Consider the following 24,060-nt stretch of genomic DNA (forward strand, 5'->3'; position numbering starts at 1 on the left):
TTATTTTAGCCAATTTGATGTGGTTTATTTGATCAAAAAATCTAAAGCTGCGGGTCCAGATGAACTTCCTAACTTACTCATGTAAAAAGACAATTTTTATTGTGGTCTCAGATTTACTGCAAACTGTTCTCTTACATTGTTTGGGGGCGTTATATCCTAGATCATGGCAGGTTTGTAACATTGTGCCAATTAAAAAAAGGACGACTACAATAACCCTGCTATTTATAGAGCGATCGCCCTTCTTGATACTGAATCAAAGATATTTGCATCTCTATTCTCAGAGGAGCTCTCTGTTTGGGCGTTAACAACAGACAAACCTACGAAATAACAAACTGGTTTTCACAAGCAATGCAAGACTACGTTAAATGGTTTGATTACATATTGTTTACAAAAACATGCCCACATTAAGAAACGGCCATCTATGCTTATGGCTTGTGTTGTCCTCTCAAGTGCCTTTTATTATGTAGATTGTATTAGATTATGGAATAAGTGATATGGCTGGGGTATTCTAGCTGTTTTACTAAAGTTGCTCATTGAACTACATTCGAACACCTCAGTCCAGATTAGGCTTGCTTGCAATGGGAGTTTAGTGTGCTTGGTCGACAAGTACTCTGGTCCTAAACAGGGATGCGCGTTAGTGCCCTGTTTAATTTATATTTGTTAGACCAAGTAGAACACTTAACTCATTGTTGATACTTTTGGCCAAAGATTGGCCATTTAAGGATTCCTGCCTTATAGTTTGTGGATGATATTGTATTGTTCGATAGAACATCTATCAGGCTTCACAGGGCAATCAACGTGTTACATTAGTACTTGACATTTAAGAATCTTAAATTGAATACTAGCCTCAAACCTAAGGCACAATTTAACGTAATCATTTGAAGAAAAAAACATATACGTTGGCTTTGCAATTTTCTGTAAGGCAAGGAAGGGGGACATTATGACACGATTTAGAACAAAACTAACTCCTCTCTATGCCCAAATTTGAAAAATGTTTTTCAGATTTTGCAAATACAATAGGATGCCAGTATTGATATTCTATGTTGGCAAGGTGATTAAATCAATTTTGTGTGGAATAGAGCTCTTAGTTGACTGGAATCTGTTGAACAGAGTACATGGTATGTGTTGGAAATGTTTATTGGGACTCCCTGCTGCTGTGCTTTTTGTGGTATTAAGATATTAATTGGGTTTATTTTCATGGAGAAACTATGTTAATTTAGCAAAGTTGAGTATTTATTGCAAATTATTATAAACCCTCCAGGCCTCCTTATTTGTTGATCTTAACAAAGTTCTGAATACATATGTACAGGAATGTGAGGAAATCCCTCTAACATTGCATCTAACATAGTACGTCTTGTGGCAGACCCCACAAGCATTTACAAAAGGATTAAAACAGCTGGGTTGTCTAAAGATGGCCATATTTTGAGATATAAACCATATTCAGAGTTTGCCAGGATACACAGACCTCCTACTTGTTTACAGTTATATTTAACTAGATTTCCCAATCATATTTATCGACTTTTGTTTATGCTTTTGCCTACATTTGTTGGGGACCCTGCAAAGGTGGGGATCGATTAGAGGCCTCCTTTTGCAGGGTAGAAACAGTATACTCTGTGGGGCTATGTTGTCTCTGGAATATTGGAAACATTGTTTAATATCATGTTCACCCCCAATAAACTTGTGGAGGACAGCATTCAACAAATGTGTGAGTAATAATGATTACTAAACTAGGGAGAGTTTTTACACTAGATTGATGGATGGGAAAAAAATATCAGTAACTATAGCTTTGATTAACGTTTTAAGAGATATTCACAATATCTTGCGAGAGAAAATGCATTAGAATTAAATTAATGTATGTATAATATGAAATGTATTCACATTTTATTAGTAGTATAACTGTTTGTTTTATTGGTACTTTTAGTAGTATTTTTAATACTGATAGCAATACCTCTACTACTACTAATGAAAGTATGAGTAGTAGGGCTTGTGTGTAAAATACTGGTAGTAGTATTACTAGTACTAGCAGTACTATAGGGTCATTTGATTGGTACTACTTCTAGTACTATGACTACTCCTCCTCCTACTGCTACTACAGAGAGTAGTATGACAGGTGCCCATGTTAGTATTAGTACTAATTATGCCACCTGTATTGCATTCCGAATAGATGATGAACTCCATTAGACTCAGGTAACATAGACCTCAACATTGTCACCCTGACACTTTCTCTAGAGCTTTTCGTCACACCAGTATTATATTTGACAGCTTATCAGCCACCATGTTTGACATTATTTAAAGAGATATTACCCAAGCTTCGGTTGGTGTTGCTCTACTTCAATCTTGCAGACTGAAATTAAGTATAAACTAAAGGGCTCCTGGCAATTCCCTGATCTGTCCAGGTGGAAGGGTAAATACTAAACACAAAATGATCAGGACGGGCCCCCGTATCCATAAAGACTCCAGAAGAAGAATTTTGAGTGATTTTTACTAGGAGATTAGTAAGTGAATAGCCATCACAATCTCATATGTCATAATAGTGTAAGACATACATTAATAATGGTGTAAACCAAATGTGTCACAGGACAAAGGAAATTAATAATAAAAGCAACAATACATTGTGAACATAAAACATTAATATTATTAACCTAAATTATTGTTAAAATAGGATGGCCCCATTACATTAATTGGGAAACATGGGTCATTACATTTGCTGAAAAAACAGCTTAATAAACAGTATGAGAATTGAATACTATTTAGAAATGTTGTGTTTCAGCCACAATAAGCAGGTAGAAGATGTTGTTTGTAGGGCGGCCTTCATCAGGACGGGTGGACATTGATAGAAGTTCAATTAATGTGAATTCCTGTTTGTGCCTGCAAATGATCAGAACTAATTCTGTGAGTGCCAAAAAGGGAATCTGTACATTGGTATATTGAACAAAATGATATCTAAGCTTTTACTGCTATTGATATGTTTAAATAAAACTGCATGGGGACTTACTGTGCACGGGTGACTAGGCACTGCTGTCGGGGTCCTGCTACTGCTTGTTTGCAGGAGACCTGCAAGTATGTATGTATAGATTTGTGAATACATACACCACCAAGTGTGTGTCAGTACACACCTAGGTGTCTGTGTTTCTACCGTGTAAGTGGGCAAATACGTAGGTGAAAAAGTAAGAATGCCACAATATCTTGCTCGGCGGGTCTTCATACCGAGAGCCTACACCGCTAAGCTTGCTGGGATCTATCAAGAGACAGAGAGAAAACCCAAACAGTTGGTGAGGTCTGTTTGTCCCACAAAAACCCAAAAATATTTAAACATGGTAACATTTGGTGGATCCTCAGAACACATACTAATTGCAATAGAAGAATGGTAATTGACATCATAGAATGCCCATATGGCTACTATATGTTGGAAAAATAATACGAGCAGTAACACAACAGATCTCTGAACACTGGTCCTGCATCAGAAACAATGTTTCGGAAAAACCTCTGGTGCGCGCATTAGCCAGAGTGCTTGGAGAGTGCAGTTATGTGCAGGAAGGACTTTCTCCACTACCCGCTTTAACAAGCTAGACTTCTGGATCCTCGTGGATCTTTATTATTCAACTTTTACTGGACTTTGAGCGTTATTCAAACTTGGCTCCGCCCACCTACTTGCTGCTGCCCTCATAAGCAGCTGGCCACACACATTCACAACCTACGCACCGGAGGAGCAGGAGCCCCTTCAAACACTGCAGGAGCAGTGCAACGCGCAGGTGAGAAGCTGGAGCTTCTCCCCCTTCATTGAGGTAGGCCCGTGGGCTGTTCCTTCATCTCTGCCCAATCCGCCAATAATTTACCAAAAATCGCTCTTCAACACGCACGGCCCCTAACTTGGCAGAAGAATTACTTATCATCTGCTCCTATGCTCGCTACACAACGTTCTACATTCCGACCCATTCCGAGTGGATGTCGCCGGCCACCCTCCAAGATGGCCGCCTGATGCCCCCAACATGCCTACTTCCTGTCGTGGCACACCCAGGCCACTCTGCTGGCCCCATTGGTGGGCTAACACGTTTTTCTGGGCAATCGTGCAAGCCAGTAGGCGTAGCCGGCCTCCAGCACGAAGGCCTGCACTAAGACCTTTCTCCTGTCCCAGCTTGTCGACCCTTTCCAGCCGTCGGCCGGACACTCTGCTTGTTGGACCGCTCCCGAAGAACTTATTACAAAGGTACACTTCATGCCACCGAGGCATGCCACCAATCCCAACGTGTTGCCCAACCCAGGTTCTCATTACTTTGTACGTTCATCTGAGCACGCATTATCTGAAGCCTATGCACCATTGCCGCTAGCTAGCGTATAACCTTGCTGTACCTTGCCGTGTGGCTCCCGCCATCTGCGCACCACCACAGGCCATAAGGCTATCATCATCCTAGCCACCTGCATACCAACCAGGGTCTATACCCTGCACTCACTCACTACCCACTGCTCTGCAAATCCCCATAAAGTTATTGCATACAACCTTATCACAGGCTACTGTGCACACCCTCACAGACAGTCATTTCACTTAAATGGAGTATTACTATATCTACTCTGATGCTGCCATGCTGTCATTGTTACTTGAAACTATCCATATAGTGGGAACTGAAACAAGGCATAACCTGTAAGTATTCTCCACCTCTATTTGCCAATAACTGCACATAACTGTCAGGATTTAGCATGTTTTGCCTTGACTGTGAAATTCGAATCTAGACAAGGATGAACGTATTCTCTGCCTCTGTTGCCAAATAACTATACCTACCTGTCAGGACTTAGCATCTTGCCCATGTGGTGAATATTGATCCTACGCATAGTTTGAAGTGACTCCCACCCTTACTATTAAAACAGCACCTAACTACTAGCACACTACTCTGCCTGCCCATATGGTAGAAACTCATTAGGCATACTCTGGAAATTATCTGCACAAATAAGTGCTGCCATATTTGGTCACCAAAACTCACCCAACCCACTGACAGTAAATCTGACCGCCCATAAAATCAGCCTCCACCTACTACAAATTGACAGGTGACCACTAAACTACCTAATATGAGTATAAATCAGAAGACCTTGACCACCCTATTCTCACTTGGCCTGATTATCATCATGGCCTTTGCTACCTTCCCATCATGCCCACCAAAGGACAGAAATACAAGACTTAGGGCAAGACTGCCCTGCATCGATGAACCTAAAACCAACATCACAAATAGAAGCACTAGACTTATCACAACCTACTCCACTGAGCCTCTACCTAAGCAAGCTCAGGCAACTAAAACAAACACCTCAAACTCTGTTCACGCTTTGACCTCAATAAAGAACCTCAGAAGCCAGAATACCCACTCAACCAAACTCCCACCCTCACCCAAACTCAATAGCACCGTGACGTTAACTGGATCGCTTATCAACGCCAGAACTATGGTAGCCCATGCTACCGAAATAGCGGATATCCAAGTCAATGATAATCTGGACTTGCTTGCGTGAGACTTGGCTCCATGAGGCAGCAGGACCAATCCTTATGATAGCTGTTCCTGACAGCCACCAGATACTCAGAGTAGATAAGCCTAATGCTAGAGGCGGTGGATTAGCCATCATCTCCAAAACCACCCTCACCCTTAGGCTTGCCACCTCTCCAACATACTCATCTTGTGAAATACTCACAGCAAGACTGCTGCTATCTAATACCCCTACACTTACCATCCACTCGGTGTACAGGCCACCGGGACCAATAGGAAATTTTGAAGATGACCTAACCAGTCTCTTAGCTAATAATACAAAAGCCCACTCACAAATTCTGCTGATGGGTGACTTTACCCTTGGCTTTAATGATACAGTTAATAAACACGCTCACTCTATAGCAACCCTACTAATTGATCACAGATTTACTCAAAAGGTCCTTGCTCCTACCCACATCAAAGGAAGGACCCTCGACTGGGTATCCGATCTAAATTGCAATATCGCCATTACTGATATTGTCCCACAACTCTGGACGGATCACATTCTCTGCTACACTTGATCTCCTCAGCCCCAAAACTATTAGCATGGCACCTCCCCTTCTGACCCAAACTAACAAGGACATCTCGGCTGAAAAACTAACCCCGACCTCCTCCCTGTAATCAAGGGGATGTAAATGGATGCCGATCCTGACACACTAGTAAATACCTTCAACAACGCCATGACCAAGGCAATGGACACAATCGCATTAGTCAAACTGTGCAAAGGCAAGCAGGAATCACATCTGAATACCTGGTTCATGCCCCAACTAAAAGAGCTAAGACTACAAAAAAGAAAGCTGCAAGCAATCTGGCGCAGCTCCCCTACCGACTCTAACACAGATAAACTAACTGAACTATCTAAACTCTACAAAAAAGAAATAAACAACACTAAAAAGATTATATTCAATGACAGAATTGCAATAGCCAAACCCAACACTAAGGAACTCTTCTCCATCCTACAGGAAATGGAGTCACCAATCCAAGTAATAGATAATGCACTCAAGGACAAGACATGGTGTACCAACATACAAAATGCCCTAGCAAATAAAATATCCTCTCTCCAACTCAAAATATCCAACAAAAAGGCCACACTGCCCCTCTTTGATCAACAACCTCCACAAAAGACAGAAACAAGAACAACTCAGCCCTTCAGTTTCAAGACCATCTCCACTATTGACACAGAGAAAGTCATACTTTCACTCAAACCGTCTAACTGCAAAGGCGACAACGCAAATAATAAAGGATGCAGCCAGGGACTTAGCCCCCTTTATCTCCAAGCTCATCAACTCCTCCTTTAAATCTAACACAGTGCGTACCAACCTCAAAGAATTTTGGGTCCCCCCCCTGCTCAAAAAACAAACCCTTTATCCCACCATACCAACCCATCACAAGTGCCTTTCCTACTTAAAATTATTGATAGAGTATCTTACCTACAAATTCAGGATTATCTTGAAACCAACCACCTATAGGCCCACAACAATCTGGCTTTCGACCCCTCTATGGCACTGAAACAGCCTTGCTGGACCTCAAGACTCAAATTGAGGAGCTGAAGGATAACGGGAAAACAGCTCTCCTACTCCTATTGGACTTGTCAGCAGCCTTCGTCTTGGTGGATCATGCAGTCCTATGCAACCATTTTAGGCTGGCAGCACACTTCTCAGGGGAGGCCATAGCATGGGTCCAATCCTTCTGAGCCAACTGCACTATGAGAGTCTTCTCCCCATCAGCCTCCGCCGATCCTATCCAAATATCCTGCGGAGTCCCACAAGGATCCTGTGTCTCACCGACCATGTATAACATCTTCACCAAACCACTGTTCAACAAGTTGGATAGACAGGGCGTCACCTACACTAACTAAGCAGATGACACCCAGATCCTCATACCCCTTTCGGGCAACTTCGAAGCGGACTCGGCCTTGGTGAACAAGATATATACCCTCATTCAGGCATGGATGGCACCACACGGCCTCTGCCTGCATGACGACAAAACTGAGATACTGATCCTAGGCTGTGATTCCAACCTCAAAAAACTAAGCCCAAACTACGCATCCTTCAACATTGATAATAACATTATCAAGGTGATGCCCTTGGTCAAAACCCTAGGATTCTACTTGGATTCCTCTCTCACCCTTAACAAGCAAGTCAGCTCTCTTGCCTCCTCAACAGCCTACACTTGCAAACTTATGCGAGCCGCTAGACCGTACCTCTCTCGCGCTAGCTGCATTACCCTGGCCGATGCTCTCATAATGTCCAAATTAGACTACTGTAATGCCCTGTACTCGAGAGCCAAAAGTATGTCACAGATAAACTACAAAGACTGCAAAACAATGCCCTGAGAGCAGCGTTGAATATCCCTCACAGAGAGCACATTACCAAATTCAGAATAAAGGCTCACTGGCTAAAGATAAAGGACAGAATCTTCCTCAAAACAGTTTCTCTCACGTCCAAGTGCCTGAACAACCTAGCACCTCCCTACGTTTTGGAAAAAATCACTAGGAGAACAGCCACCCGCCCCACAAGATCTGCCAACGCATCCCTGCTCGAGATCCCTAGATTTAAACGATCTAAGGCTGGAGGAACCAGCTTCCCAGTCAAAGCTGTGCAATCTTGGAATATGCTCCTTCCTGACCTAAGATTGGAACAACCTTACCCTAAATTTAGACATAATGTACTCAAATGGCTTCATATTAATGACTCATAACATGATCCTCCTTACCCCCTTTGCCAATCTCCCTACACGACCACCGCACATCCTGCACCTGCCTAAGCTTCACCGGACATAACTACTGCACCTTTTGCATCTACCTAGGCATCAACCAATATGTAAGTACTTGCCGCCACAATGTTTGTAACCGCTGGCACTAGTACTATATCTTGCCTGGATACTTGTATGCACTTGAAAGTATGTATGTAGATGTATATATATATGTATGCAACATGCACTGTAACTAAGCTTTAAGTCTATTTGTACTGCTGCACCCAGCTACCTAAGCGTTTGGTGCGCATTATCAAATTAATAAACAAAACAAAACAAACAAACAAACATTCATGCATGCACATTGGCCAGAGTGCTTGGAGAGTGCAGTTAGGCAGTTTGGTGAGGTGGTGAGTGCCCCCCTCTACACTCACACTTCTTCTACACACCCATTGTATACTTCTAAGTGTAACCGTATTGCGTATATTATATGTGTTTGTATGAGGTTGCATTGTGTTAATGCATAGTCAGTCCTTCCATACTTATTAACAGACATCATGAGTATGCATGCACCTTAAAAAACGCTATGCCGTCTTCTATCACCAACAACACAATAGCACCATGGAGGAATTCAAAATACGAATGCACCAAGCCGCCTGCCTTGCAGTCAACGGCTCGCACTAGTAGACCTCCTCATGCCTCAAACACGGATATATGTGACTTTTGCAAATTAAAAACTCCTCCTCAGCATGTGCAACCAACTATTGCCGGAGTGATGCAACAACGTTGCAAGACAAAATGAATGCCGACATTTCTGATGCTGTATTCATTGACTTTGCCAACTCAGCCTCCGTGGAGTCGGATTTAACTTATTTCTTACCTATGTCTACTCTTCCCATCTGCCCTTCCCAAGCAGTACCTTGCGTTGCTTCATCGACCATCGGCGCTATTAAGGTCATTGCTGATATTAATCCTGTTTTGGGTGTGCACTTGCCAATGCTCCCCACACCAGCTTGCATGAGTATCGGAGACCGCCTTTTAAAACCAGTAAGTCCTGATAAAGCAATTACCTTGAATTACCCTTCTATTCGGGTCCCAACTAGCAACTCCAGTCTTTATGACGCTGCCACCTCTATAGAAGGCAACTGTGTTGAATCACAACAAAATAACTCCCATCACGAAACCGAAGTTGCAACACCTGGCCCGATGAATGAATCTCGGAATGGATTACGTTCTGTGATGCAGGAACCTGCACAACAAAATGCTATGGATACCACCCACCCCATTCATTTAACATCTGGCTTGTCTCAATCTCCCATCATGTTTTCCAGCACCTCATCTGCCTCTTCTCCACTATCTGTTTCCTTCACTAACCCAACTCCTCGCAGCGATCCTTTCCCAGGCAAACACCCTTGCACCTGATTGAAATCACTCTTGGAGCCATCAACATGGCACTTGCATCCCTAACACGACTCTACGAGACACCTGATGCAAAGACAAATAGCAACAATAAAGTACTCCAACATCTCACACAACGGTTATAGGTCAAAGGATCGACGCAAAAGGACTGAAAACAAAAGGATCGAAACATTTTTTTTTTAACTTTTTTTTGGGGTTGTCCCCCCGACCCGTTTTTGTGGTATAGACCACGTTTTCCCCTAAACGAAACCCCCCCAAAAAAATAGAATTAAAAAAAAATGTGATCCTTTTGTTTTCGGCCCTATTGCGTCGATCCTTTGACCATTCGATCATTTGAAGTCGACCCTTTGACCGGACACCTCACACAACGCATACTGATGTCCAATACTTGCTGTAAAAGCATTGATACTAACTCTATCGAAAAAGGGAACAATATTAATCCTTTAGTACGGTATCCTACAACTTCTTCTGCCTTTGTTGGGGATCACAACTCCGTTTATAAAGTCTGCCTTCTTTATGTCGGACCCTTCCTTAATACTAATCAATGAATGTCCTCCAATTCCCCAGCACCCCCCTCGAGTGGGGGTCTGTGATGTTCGGAGTGATGTAAAATCAGCTGACGAGCCAGTAATACATGATGAGGTAACCTCTAACAATGAAGCTAATGATGTACACAACAAATCCATTACCACACCCACCGTCATCTTCCTCCCTGAGAAAATCTGCTTAAAGCGACCCCAACATCCAAACGTCTGGTTTCATTTACACATTTATTTCTAAAAATAATCCCCAATCACATAATAGGCTCATGCAAAAAAATTTCAAGAATTAAAATTCACTTCCAAAATCAGCACAGGGTGGCCGTCACAGATTAATATGGGCTTTACCTTTTCCCCGCTTAAGACACAAACTAGCATTTCCCAGATCAAAAATAAAATATCTCAAGATTGCTAAAGTGAAAAGAGCCAGCAGCAAGGCCATCATCCAGAATAGTGCGTCTGCAGATGGTTCCGTGTCATTTCATCGCATGATGTTTTTTCGCAGGTTTATTTACCGCAATTTTTTTTAACGAAAAAACCCATCAAATTTATTTTTAAACAGAAGATATCCGCTCATCTTACTCAGAGCAATGATTCAAAGAACGCACTTGTCACAACTAATAGGGCTAATAAGGATCGGAAATTGGTTGATCACAAAACTTTTCATCATCTACCCACCCATTATCTTTAATTTGTATTCATCCCCAAACACCCACACCCCATATATATAATTTACTAACCCCCCCCTAAAAAATGGAATGTTTTTTTTCACGAAAAAAAATTGAAGAAAAATCCTGCGAAAAAACATCCTGCGACGAAAGGATGCCATACCCTGCAGATATGTCGACACATGCTGACAGCAATTATGGGCCGCTCAACGACCTTCGGGAGAGAGGCAGTAAAACTGAATGGTGAGCCTTCTGCCTGTATTTCCACTTATGAAACGATCACAACTACAACTCTCCTTTCACACAACGTATCTTTTAACCCACGCACTTCTGATTTTGATCTTGATGCTGACTCTAACTCTGAGGCTAGTCAATCCTCACATATACATTCACGTCTACACCACCGCCACATACCATCCATCAATTTCTTATGCTTGAACAGTGGCGAGTCAAAATTGCACAACCTATGATTGACATTAGTCCTGCCCCTAAGCCGGGGTGCAGTTTCGTAGGCAGCCCCATCAGCCAACAGAAGATATCCGCTCATCTTGCTCAGAGCAATGATTCAAAGAACGCACTTGTCACAACTAATAGGGCTAATAAGGATCGGAAATTGGTTGATCACAAAACTTTTCATCATCTAATACTATCTTGTCTAGGAGGCCGCTTTGAATATTACACCTTGAACAGGAGCAGCAGTCTCACCATATTCGCTGACATACCATGTCTGGATGAATTCAGTACATAGGATATTTCCTTCATTGAGTTCCTACATCATCAAGACCTCACACAGGTAAATCTATGTATTAAATCAGGCATAGTCAGCATTATATTACATGGGCTTCATCCTGCGACAAGAGGATCTGCATAGTGACTCCCTGCCAATGGACCACTGTCACTTGAAATCTGACCGATGTGCCATCTCTCCATATAAACCATTCATAAGAATCACTTGCACACAGGGACCTTTTGATCACGTTCATGAGGCAACTATAACCACTCAGCCTGACATCTCTGCAAGGTGGGACAAATCCGATCGACTAAGTGTGAGAAAGGTAGATCGTGCATAACAACTTACCTCTTCAAGTTCGACAACATGTAGTTTAGTCAGCTGGAATACAAAGGGGTTTAAACACCTTTTATGGCTAGAATATAACCCGTTAGCCACTATGACATCTTACTGCTTCAGGAGACCTGGTTCATCACATCGCCTACATGGCATGGATATGTGCTATCTCTACTAGAAGCCAGGTCATTGAAGCGAGGCCGCCCTTCAGCTGGTCTCCTAGTAGCAGTTAAAATGTGTTCCCACCTCTCTCTAGAACCTTGGGCTACTCCTAACTACAACATCCAACTGGTTAAAATTAAATCTCCAGCTGGCAATTCTGCTGTCATAAATATCTATTTGAATCATGGTGGCATTTCTGAATCCACCTTCTTTCAACATATGGAACAAATGCATGAATTAATTGCACTTGACCCCTCCATCATGTACACCATACTTGCAGGTGATCTAAACATTCATTGCATGAAGAGTCGCACGCTGTGCTGGATGGTCCTGCAGAGAGGTGGCTCTCCATGATGCAAAATAGATCCTTTGCAATGTTAATTGGTGCTCTCAAGGGTGACATTCCCCCGCAGGCTACTTGGAAAAGAATGAACCAGCATGCCACTATTGACTAGATATTTGTACAAAACAACATGCTTGATATTATTGAGGATTTCCAAGTTCTCCCACAACTACACAGCGATCACGAACCTTTAGCATTGAAATGGTCCTGGGTACTTCCTCTAGCTTGCCCTGATTGTTATTCCCCACAGTTACAGTTAATGAATGGACGTACCAGATTATGAACAACTACTTGACTTTGATCATGTGCTTCAAACAATATCTCAATATACACAGATATCATACGCAAAGATGGCCTCTATGTAGCCGACATGACAATGTACAAAGTGCAACCATCAGTCAATCAGAAACCACTGTATACGCACAAATATGCCTATGACCAAGAAGTTGCAAAGAAGAAGATTGCCCTTCATAGACGTTTCAGAGATGTTATAGATACATCAGCCATTTCATGAAAGGCATACTATAATTCGTAATTTACAGAACAGACTAGATATAAAAACTGGCACAAAGCTCATCAAGCTTTAATATATCAGTGAGTTTCAGAGCAGATTCTAGCAGCAATTACCTCTAAAAACAGCCAAGATATTTTGAGATTTATTAATGCTGCATATCAAAATAATCAATCCACGTATCAGATTAACTCGGTTTTTCAAGAGGTTTGAATCCAACATTTCCAACAATGATATGCTCTCCAACTCCCCAATCCACTCATAATCTAGGCCCCTGGACATGGTCCGATAATCTGTTCTTTGATAAACTGGACATCACGCTCCAGATCAAGAAATTAACTACATCTCGTGCCCCGGGCCCTGATGGCTTAACTAATTTAATGCTTGAATCTCATCCAGAAGCAAGGGCGTCCATACATGTTTCCATCTTGTCCAAAGTCATGAAACAAAAACACATATCCCTAACATGGAAAAAATCCATCATAGTACTGTAAAAAGAGCGACCGTGAATTACCGAGCAGCTATTGCCCGATCGCACTTTTAGATATTCCAGGCAAAATGTTTGCTCACCTACTGTTGAAGGATTTATTTACCTGGGTCAAAGAAGCAAAACTCTTTGATACCTACCAGACAGGCTTTGTTCCAGTTATGGGCACGGCTATCAATCTATTTGCCATATGGGCCATAAAGAGTCATAGCTTCCAAACCAAACAACCCCTCTACATAGCTTTTATTGATTTTAAAGCAGCATTTGATTCAGTGCCATGAGAACTTCTTTTTAAAAAACTTGTTGATGCTAATTGCCCCTCTTACATTTGAGCCCTAATTGTTGCGATTCCACTCTGAAACTTTGATAGGCATTTGTCTACCCATAGATAGTAATTTATCTCAGCCCATCGCAACAAATCATGGCTTAAAGAAGTGGTGCATATTAGCCTCTTCCCTTTTTTACTTTTTCATCACCGATATTGGTTTTTCCTTAAAATCTGTAGTGTCGGATCTTTCAAAGATTGACACCCACCCCAACCCATGGCTTTTATATGTAGACAACTTCTTTTTGTTCTCTAAAACACCCAAAGGCCTTCAGAATTTACTTACAGCCCTAGAACATTTTGCTGAACAAAACCACTTGACCATTAACTTAGCTAAAACAAAAGTTATGACATGTGGTATACCTCGGATCACCAAATCCATCAAATAGAAGTGGCATATCCATGGCATGCCTATTGAAACCATCCATCAATATTGTTATCTACAGTTGAATGCCAACAATCATCCGTCCGACCTACCATATAAACATGATAAAGATAAGAAAATTCTTACTGCAGCTGCACAAGCTAGAATTATTCTTTAAAAGTATGAATAATTCTCTCTACACCCAGTAATCAAGTTTTACACACAGAAAGTTGTTCTGTTTATCACTTACACATCACCAGGCATCGAGGGAGCAGGAGCCCCAAAAACTACTGGAGCAGTGCACCGCCGCCGCATGGGAGAGAAGCAGGAGCTTCCCCCCACACATTAGAGGTAGGCCTCTGTGCTTGCCTCTACCCGCGCCAAAAATCCGAAAATAATGCCATTAGCGCTACTGTAAACGCGCACCATCCCGTGTGATGCTAAATGACACATTTGATTCCATAACGCTCTATAATCTGCGTTATCCCTGCAATTCTGAAAATTCTGCAGTGATGTGTAGCCACGACCGCCATTCCAAGATGGCTGCCCGGAATCTCCAGCCTCACTACTTCCCTGCTTGAGCTTCCACCAGGCTGCAGACTTGCCCCATTGGCTCGCCTGCCTTTTTCATTAGCCAATCCGCAAGCCGGCAGGCGTCGCCGGCCTCCAGCAACAAGGCCGGATGCAGTCAGGCTTTCTGCCTGTCCACGCCTTCCCAGCCGTCGGCCAGTTTCTCTGCTCGCCGGACCAAAAATCTCAAGGTACTTCCAAACAACTACCCTCAGCAAGTGTCCTCACCAGTATAGGATAATCTGACCTGCCTCGTACAATTACGCTCACCTAATAACACCCTGTGTGATGCCTGCTACCTAATTGCACGTTTTGCCTCATAATGCTGCTCTTAAATGCCTTCCTTAAATGCTTGCGATCCGAATGCATGGACTAAACAAAACATGTAATGAGATCTGCTCCACTAGTGCCGCCCACACTAGACTGTAGCTAGACACTAGCGCTCTATCCGACCTTACTATAAGTGTGCTCCCTGCCTTGCCATCTAAACTGAAGTATTATACTCTGATGTTAACACCCTGAAACCTTTATATATAGATGTCAGCACACCTAGGTCTTGTATGCCACTGCATTCCTATAACACAAACGTACTGAATATTTGTACACTGTACTCCCCAGTCACTGGTGCTTTAAACCTTTTGTGCTAAAATCGTACCTAGATGTCAACATGTATGAACATCCTCATTGCATTTCTACAATTTAAATGTATTGAATGTTATGTTAGCTGACTGTACCCCCTAGTCATTAGTGTCTTAGCCCTTTTCAGTGCTCTCCAGTCACTAGTGTTTTAGGCCCCTTGCACTAAAATCGAATCTAGATGCCAGCCTGCTTGAACATCCTCACTGTATTTCTACAATTTAAATGCATATGTATTGAATGTTAGCTGACTGTAGCCCCTAGTCATTAGTGCCTTAACCCTTTTTTGTGCTCTCCAGTCACTAGTGTTTTAGGCCTCTTGCGGTAAAACCGAATCTAGATGTCAACATGTATGAACATCCTCATTGCATTTCTACAATTTAAATGTATTGAACGTTAGCTGACTGTACCCACAAGTCATTAGTGTCTTAGGCATTAGCGTCTTAGACATAATACTCAACGTATCTTCTACCCAAACTAAAATACCTAGACGCCAGCACACAGTATGCTCCTGGCATAGACAGAAATGTCCCCTACCTGCCTCATCAAAGTCACCCTGACCCTAATACTCACCACTGTTATATTTAGTATAATGGCCTTTACTATCAAAACTAGCCCTCCCAAGGATAGAAACTTGAGACTCAGGTCTAGATTGCCCAGCATCTATGAACCTGTAAGAAACCATCCGAATAATGTCAATAGACACACCAATGCCCAGCCAAAAAACTTGTCTCTATTAGTCAAGCAATCCACCTATACCGGCACTCAAACCCCTACTAAAACTCACACAACTCTAGATACCACACCTCCTAAAACTTGTCAAACAACCAAACCCAATAGCTCTTTAACGCTAATAGGATCCCTCATTAACGCGAGATCAGTGGTGGCCCACGCCGCAGAAATTGCTGACATCCTAAATAATGACATCTTGGACCTATTGGCCATAACTGAGATCTGGCTTCACGAGGCTGCAGGACCAACAGTAATGCTGGCAGTGCCCGATTAATACCAAATTCTCAAAGCTGACAGGCCAAATGCCAGAGGCGGTGGACTAGCCATCATCTTCAAATCTACCCTTCCCATCAGACCTGCCACGTCAGTCTCCTACTCTTCCTGTGAAACACTCACAGCCAAAATGTCCCTTTCTAATAATCGCACACTCTCAATCCACTTGATATATAGACCTCCTGGCCCACTAGGCACCTTTGAAGATGATCTAACTAGCCTTATAGCCAACAACACCAAAGACCATTCACAAACCCTACTGCTGGGACACTTCAACCTCGGCTTTAATGAAACTGACAATAAACACACAGAGTCAGTTGCAGCCCTGCTCAAGGACCACGGGCTTGATCAAAAAGTCCTATCCCCTACCCACATCAAAGGAAGGACCCTCGACTGGGTATCTGAACTGAATTGCAATATCAGTTTTACAGATATTGCTCCACAAACATGGACTGATCATTATCTAATAACTTTCTCCGCCACACTAGATCTCCTTAGCCCCAAAATCAACAACATGGTTCCCCATATCCCGACCAGAAGCAAGAAGGATATGACTGCTGAAAATATTATCCCTCTCCTCCTTCCAGCCTTATCTGGATTGGAAAGCAACAACCCTGACGCCCTAGTAAATACTTTCAATGATGCTATGATCAAAGCACTAGACGCAACTGCCCCGATCAAACTGCGCAAAGCTAAACAGGAAGCCCACCTAAATGCCTGGTTTACGCCCCACCTCAAATCTCTAAGACTACAAAAAAGAAAGCTCCAATCCATCTGGTGCCACTCACCCACTGAAAACAACAAAAATAACCTAACTGAATTTGCCAAATTGTACAAAAAGGAAATAATCAAAACCAAGAAGAACACTTTTAACGACAGGATCGCGAAAGCTAACTCTAATACTAAAGAGTTATTCGATAATGCCCCTAAAAACAAAGTTTGCTCACTAACATACAAAACGCCCTTTCTAACAAAATCTCCTCGCTTCAATGCAAAATTGCAAAAGAAAAAGCCACACTGTCACCCTTGAACCAACAAATACCCCAGCCTCAGGAGAATAAGTCTACCGCACCCTTCAGATTCAAGACTATCTCCATAATTGACACAGAAAAAATAATACTGTCCCTCAAACCTTCAAACTGCAAGGGCGACTCCTGCCCAGCACAAATAATAAAGGATGCAGCTAGGGACTTAGCTCCCTTCATTACCAAGCTCATAAAGTCCTCCTTCAAATCCAACACGGTACCCACCAACCTCAAAGAATCATGGGTCCTCCCACTACTGAAAAAACAAACCTTGGACCCCACTATCCCCACCAACTACAGACCTATCACCACTGTGCCATTTCTACTTAAAATCCTAGACAGAGTTGCCTACATACAAATCCAGGATTACTTGGAAGTTAACCACCTGCTTGGCTCTCGGCAATCTGGCTTCCGCCCACTCCATGGTACGGAAACAGCTCTGTTAGACCTCAAGACACAAATTGAGGAACTAAAGGATAATGGAAAAACAGCCTTGCTCCTCCTACTGGATTTGTCGGCAGCTTTCGACTTGGTGGACCATGCAGTCCTATGCAACCACCTTGAATCGGCCGCCAACTTCACCGGAGATGCCATAGCTTGGGTCTGATCCTTCTTAGCTAATCGCACTATGCGAGTCTTCTCGACCTCCGACTCTGCTGACCCCATCAAAATAACCTGTGGTGTCCCACAAGGATCCTGTGTCTCCCCTACCATGTACAACATCTTCACCAATCCTTGGTTTGACAAGTTGGACAGACTGGGTGTCACCTACACAAATTACGCAGACGACACCCAGATCCTCATACCCCTTTCGGGCGACTTCGAGGCAGACTCAGCCTTGGTCAACAAGATATACACCCTCATTCAGGCATGGATGGCCTCACATGGCCTCTGCCTGAATGACGATAAAAACGGAGATACTAATCCTAGGCTCCGAAACCAATATCCAAAAACTAAGCCCAAACTACACATCCTTCAGCATTGATAACAACCCTATCAAGGTGATGTCTGTGGTTAAAACCCTTTGATTCTATCTGGACTCCTCCCTCACTCTCAAGAAGCAAGTTAACTCCCTCGCCTCCTCCACCAACTACACCTGCAAACTCATCCGCGCATCCAGGCCGTACCTCTCCAGTGCTAGCTGCATCACTCTAGCCAATGCTCTCATCATGTCTAGGCTAGACTACTGCAATGCCCTGTACTCAGGAGCAAACAAATACATCATAGACAAAATTCAAAGATTGCAGAACAATGCCCTGAGAGCAGCACTAAACATCCCTCACAGAGAGCATGTCACTAAATTCAGGAAAGAGGTTAATTGGCTAAAAATAACGGACAGAATCCTACTCAAAGCATTTTACCTCACCTCTAAATGTCTGAACAACCTGAACAACCTAGACCCCCGTACCTAATGGAAAAAATCACGAGGAAAACTTCCATGCGACCCATGAGATTTGATAACACCTTTAAACTAGTGACTCCAAGGTTTAAACGCTCGACCGCGGGAGGAACTAATTTTCCTGTCAAAGCTGCTCACTGCTGGAAGGAGTTACCCCTCGACCTCAGAACTGAACAACCATACCCTAAATTCAGACACAAGGTAATTAAATGGTTACGGGCCAATGACACATAACTTGACCAACACCGAGTCCACTCCCACTCTGGCCCCTACCATACCTCTGCTTCCATGTATGTCTCCATACTAAGATAGCCGAGCATGCATCCCCACCTACCTAGCCCATATATGATATGCCTTGTACTTGTACATATGTTTGTATATATTCTTGCATATATTTGTTTTTTGCCTATGTGTTCTTTATACTCATGCCAAATATTGTAATAAGCTTAAGATTTCTTGTACACTGTAGCGCCCGGCTACGTAAGGGTTAGGCGCGCATTACCAAATAAATAAATAAACAAACAAACAAACAAACAAACAAATTTATGGTGCAGCGACTAGGACCCACCAAGACTCCTCCTTCTGGAACAAGCTTGAAGATCAATTTTGGAAAAAGATATTGCCCCAGCCGACCAGTCAACCAATGTGTATAGTTCGTCAATAACTTTATCTTCTTTCCTTGAGTGCGATTTGCACCTAGAAAATCTTGAATCTATACAAAAAGTCTAATGTAAATGACACTGAAGGCTCTTTGCTATTTATTTTGGCCAAATATTTAAAACCTTGGTTAAGAATGTTAAACCCTGGAAAAAGCATGTTGTAGACATGATGACAGCAGCAGGAACTTCCTTAGATCGATTAAGAACAAACCCTAATCGTGCAAAGAAAAAGTTGTGGCTCCTAGACTGGATTGCCACACGACAACAGTGCATGCACTCGCCTGATTTTATAAGAAATAACTTTTTAGATAAACCATTGCACAGCCCGGAGCGCTACTTCATTTTGCTGCCTGCCGCGATATAGAGATCAATGTATCTACGCTTCAGACTCAACCTGTGGCCTATGCGTGAAATCATGGGACGTATGCATAATATAGCTAAATCACTCCGAACCTGTAGGTTCTGTAGAGTCGCCTCAGAATTGGAAACACGTAAACATCTTGTTATGTATTGCGCCGCACTGACACCTAGACGGAGACTCCATCTAGAAGGCCTATATCAGAACTAGAGATGTGTTTCACATGACACAATATGGAACAGTGTTCTTAGAAGCGATCGCAATGCTGTAATCTTTGCAGCCATGAATTCTTTACAATCTCTGAATTTAGATGTCGATAACATTATCTGAATGCAACTGGGCTCTTCTTAGATTCAACTACTCAGCATCAGTTGATGCTGGCTGTCTGTGAATGCATCCAATGAAATCATGCTGCAGTTTTTATTCTCTTTTATATTGAAATGATTCACATTACCCCACAATTCCTTGGCTCATTGTATAACTTAGCCATTGACAGTACTTTGTCGCCTGCAAAACCAGCAAGAGACCTTCAAGGAAATTTGAGAGTGGTGTTGTGGGTCTAATTTCTTAGAAGTAGCACAAACACAGTTCACCACAGCACAGATTTGTAAAAAAAACCTTAAACAGGTTAATAAACAAAAAAAACAAAAAAATTGTGTAACTTTTAACACGAGACTAATTATTGTCTTGTGTTATTATGATGAAATGTTTACATCATGTATATTGATGCAATTATGTGCAATCCACTGACTCACATTCGTCACTTTTTACTTGACTTTATTTATAGTCTTCCTTTTAGTAATTATGATGAAATGTTGACATCTTGCACACTGATCTACTTATGTATTCATTCTTCTTCTTGTTTTTCCGTATGAAGAAATGTTCCATTTTTGTAATTAATATTGAAAGGTTGTAATCCAACCATATCAATAATACAATTTTAAAAAAAGAATCCATGTTCTTGCATGACTTTACCTCACTGTTTGAGGGAAAGGTCCTACACATGTGTATTCTTTCCTCTACCTTCGTGCATGAATAACAAGAAACGAATTTAGGAAGCGCGCCACAGATTACTAAACTAGGATACCTGCCTGTTCCTCTTCTTCTCGTGATGCGAGGAGGGAAAGTTTAAAACAAGTAAAACGGCTATTTGTTTCATATAGGGGAAATAAGAGCAGTTTGAAACAGATCAATCAGAAAGTATAGCTATTGACTTCTGTGCCTGATGCAGGACGAACACAGTCTGTAGACCCAGGGACACTGGTCACGTGAGTGCGGTGGCTGGAATCCATTAACTAAAGTTAGATTACACCCCTGTGGTTTCTGAACCTATCCATATGTTTGAGAGACTGCACATTCAAATGAGCTGTCTCAGGACCCTCTAGCACCTAGTGTTTTGGAGACAAGAACACGTGTCCCCTCCCACATTGAGAAAACAAGGACTTGGTTGGCTACACATTTTGTGGCACAGTAACCGATGACTAGACATTCATTTAGGGGTCTCATTGGTTGCAAATGTGAGCCCCTATTCTCACCCGGCAGTCCCAGTGCCAGCCTTTTATCTGCTCCTATCAGATCTATAGGTGAGTTATCATGTCTAACCTTATTGTGAACATTGTAAGAAGTTCCCGTGATTGTATGGCAATAACATACTGTGAAACATCTCTTTTTGTGTTGTCAAGGCATTCATAGGTCATATAAAACCCTTTCCTGGAAGTCATTAGAGGACAGCGGGCAAATGGATTGCGATATCATTTCTGCTACCCCTTTGATTTGGATGAAATGTCACTAGTGGATGGTGGTCAAAGTAAGAGTAATAGTTTGCGGCCAGATAGAAAATATCACAACGGATACATGTCACATCAGTGGTTAAGAACCAGTAGGGAGAGCTCACAGTAGCCCAGCCCCTGTCATGTGTTTGGCAAGTGGCAAGACTGCTCTTAGCTAATTGTCTAGGGTTATGAAGCGCTAGCAATCGGCAAGAGCAGTCAGGCATCTTGTGCACATGTTTTGGGGAATTACAGCCTCATAGATTTGCAGGAGGTGCCTTGTCAAACTGCTCACAATGTTGAGAAATCAGCCCCAAACCTTAGGTGCGATGAGAAGGCAGTTCGGAAGGGTAGCCTCCTGTACTAGAAGAGAGCTCCCATTTAATCTCTTACATTTGGTCAAGCAGATAGATCATAGTTTTAATTTGACTATCCTAGAATTTCTAAGTGGCTAGAAAATATGAAAGACCATGAAACTGTACCACACAGAATGTCCAGGAAGAGCTTTGCGGAGCAGCCACTGGTTCAGAAGGCGTGATCATTCTTTCATCACAAGGCTCTGGAAGATTTACAATGCTTTTTTAATACAGTTTTATTCAAACAGCATTTTAAAATCATTTTTAGTCAATGATTACCATTTTACTGCAGTGACCCTCCAAAGTTTTCCTACTACTGAACCCCTAAGTGTTAAGGACAAGTCTGCTCGTCCTTTTTGCATATACTTGATTAAAGCTCTGCAGTTTGCATTTCAATGTATGATCTAGGTTGCCATTCTAGTGTGGCGTTAACACCCGATCCGGAGGGCCATTAGCACCGCAGGTTACCTAAGCGGCAACCCTGGGTGCTAAAAAAAAGGATTTCCTTCCTATAACGGGATGCGCGGAGCATCCCATTGTATGAAGGAAAATCCTTAACCAGCATGGCCGCCATGGAAAGAGAAGAGGTGCTCCCACCAGAGCCTCTCTTCCATTTCCATGGCAGCTGTTCTGCGCAGAGAGGAAGGGCGGTTGCGGCGGCAAGTGCCGCCGTAGCCGCAATAAGGTAAGTTGGGGACAGGGAGGAGGGATTAAATATTTGTAAAAAAGGATTAGGGGCTGGGGGAAGATGGCGGCAGGGGGAGCTGCCCTACAGGTGCTAATGTCAGATTGTAGATAGAACTTTGGAAGGAGAACTTACTGAACAAAGGCAACGTTTCTATGTTGACAGGTAATATTAGCAAATTGACTTCAGTTTACGGAGGGGCAGTGCAAGAAGTCCCTCATAGAATAGTATAAGCCCCGAATGTCCACAAAACGCAAGCTTAGCCGCTGTAAAATGCTCAAGGACTTCGATAGTGTGCGATGTGTGCATTTGGAGTATCAGCTTGCTGCAAATGTCCTCATTCTTCAGATTGTTGGTGCAGCTGTGGTCCCAACAACTGAAATAAATGGCAAAGTAATGGAATGCTTTGTGTAAAATATCAGTGGGGCAGGTGTAGGCATAGATCGCATTTAAAAAACATGAAGAAATATACAAGTAATCATTTAAACAGCAGCATTCATAGCAACTGTTCAAAGCTGACCTGGACTGTCTAACTTCTTTGATGGAATTACCCAGCATCTGTAATAAATGTTGTACTTAATGAATCATGAACCACACTCCCTATGGATTGAATCCTTCTAAACGGCCTAATGATTCACATCGGGGAAACCAAGATCATGGCCTTCTACCCTGACAGGAGGAATCAAAAAACCTGTGGCTACACTTTAAAGCAACTTGTCGCGGTAGCCACCGAGTATAAATCACAAGCTGAGGTGGGGGGGGCAACTGCAGAGCACCACACTAAAAGTAAACCTACAGACGCGCCTGCTCAAAATGCCTTTCAGCAAAACATGGTGGCTATGCAGTTGGCGCTGTGATTAAAGGTTACACACCAAAATACTACCAATGATGACATACGCTGTGGAAATGTGGGGAATTAAACGGGAAGCAGTGATTTTAACGAATTCAATTACAGAGAATGCCGTAATAACAAAAATGTTATAACAAAAAAAACGAATTTTTGTTTAAGATGTATATGGGGTGGGGTAAGGTGTTAAAACGGGTGGGGAGGGGTTTGGGGTAAAGTGTTAAAAGCATAGGGAAACAGGGGGGTTGGAGGGTGACCCCCCAAAATAAAAACAAATAAAAAATTAGATATTTTGCGTTATAACATATTCGTTATTACAGCATTCTCTGTAATTTAATTTGTTAAAATCATGTGTAAACGAACTAAACATGGTAATGCCCTGGACCTTATAGAAAGGAAATGCTTAAAGAACACTGCTCAAACTTCCTCTCTCAAAACCTATGGAGTATATATATCTGTTGTTTGGAATGGTTTATTGAGAGACCACCCTCAACACAGGGTGTTCCTTCCCTCCCCACTCAAGGTGTGACACAACAAACTGTTTAATTCATTATTTTCTTCAGCCCTACTTCAGATGCATATCACGCCCCTTTTATCCCTTCCGCTGAGCTACCAATGAGCCAAGAACCAGGCTGCTGTACAGGAAATATATCTATATTTATTTAAATT

The sequence above is a fragment of the Ambystoma mexicanum genome, chromosome 2q (genome assembly GCF_040938575.1).
Source record: "Ambystoma mexicanum isolate Mex_15411 chromosome 2q, UKY_AmexF1_1, whole genome shotgun sequence".
In the NCBI taxonomy this organism is placed as follows: domain Eukaryota; kingdom Metazoa; phylum Chordata; class Amphibia; order Caudata; family Ambystomatidae; genus Ambystoma; species Ambystoma mexicanum.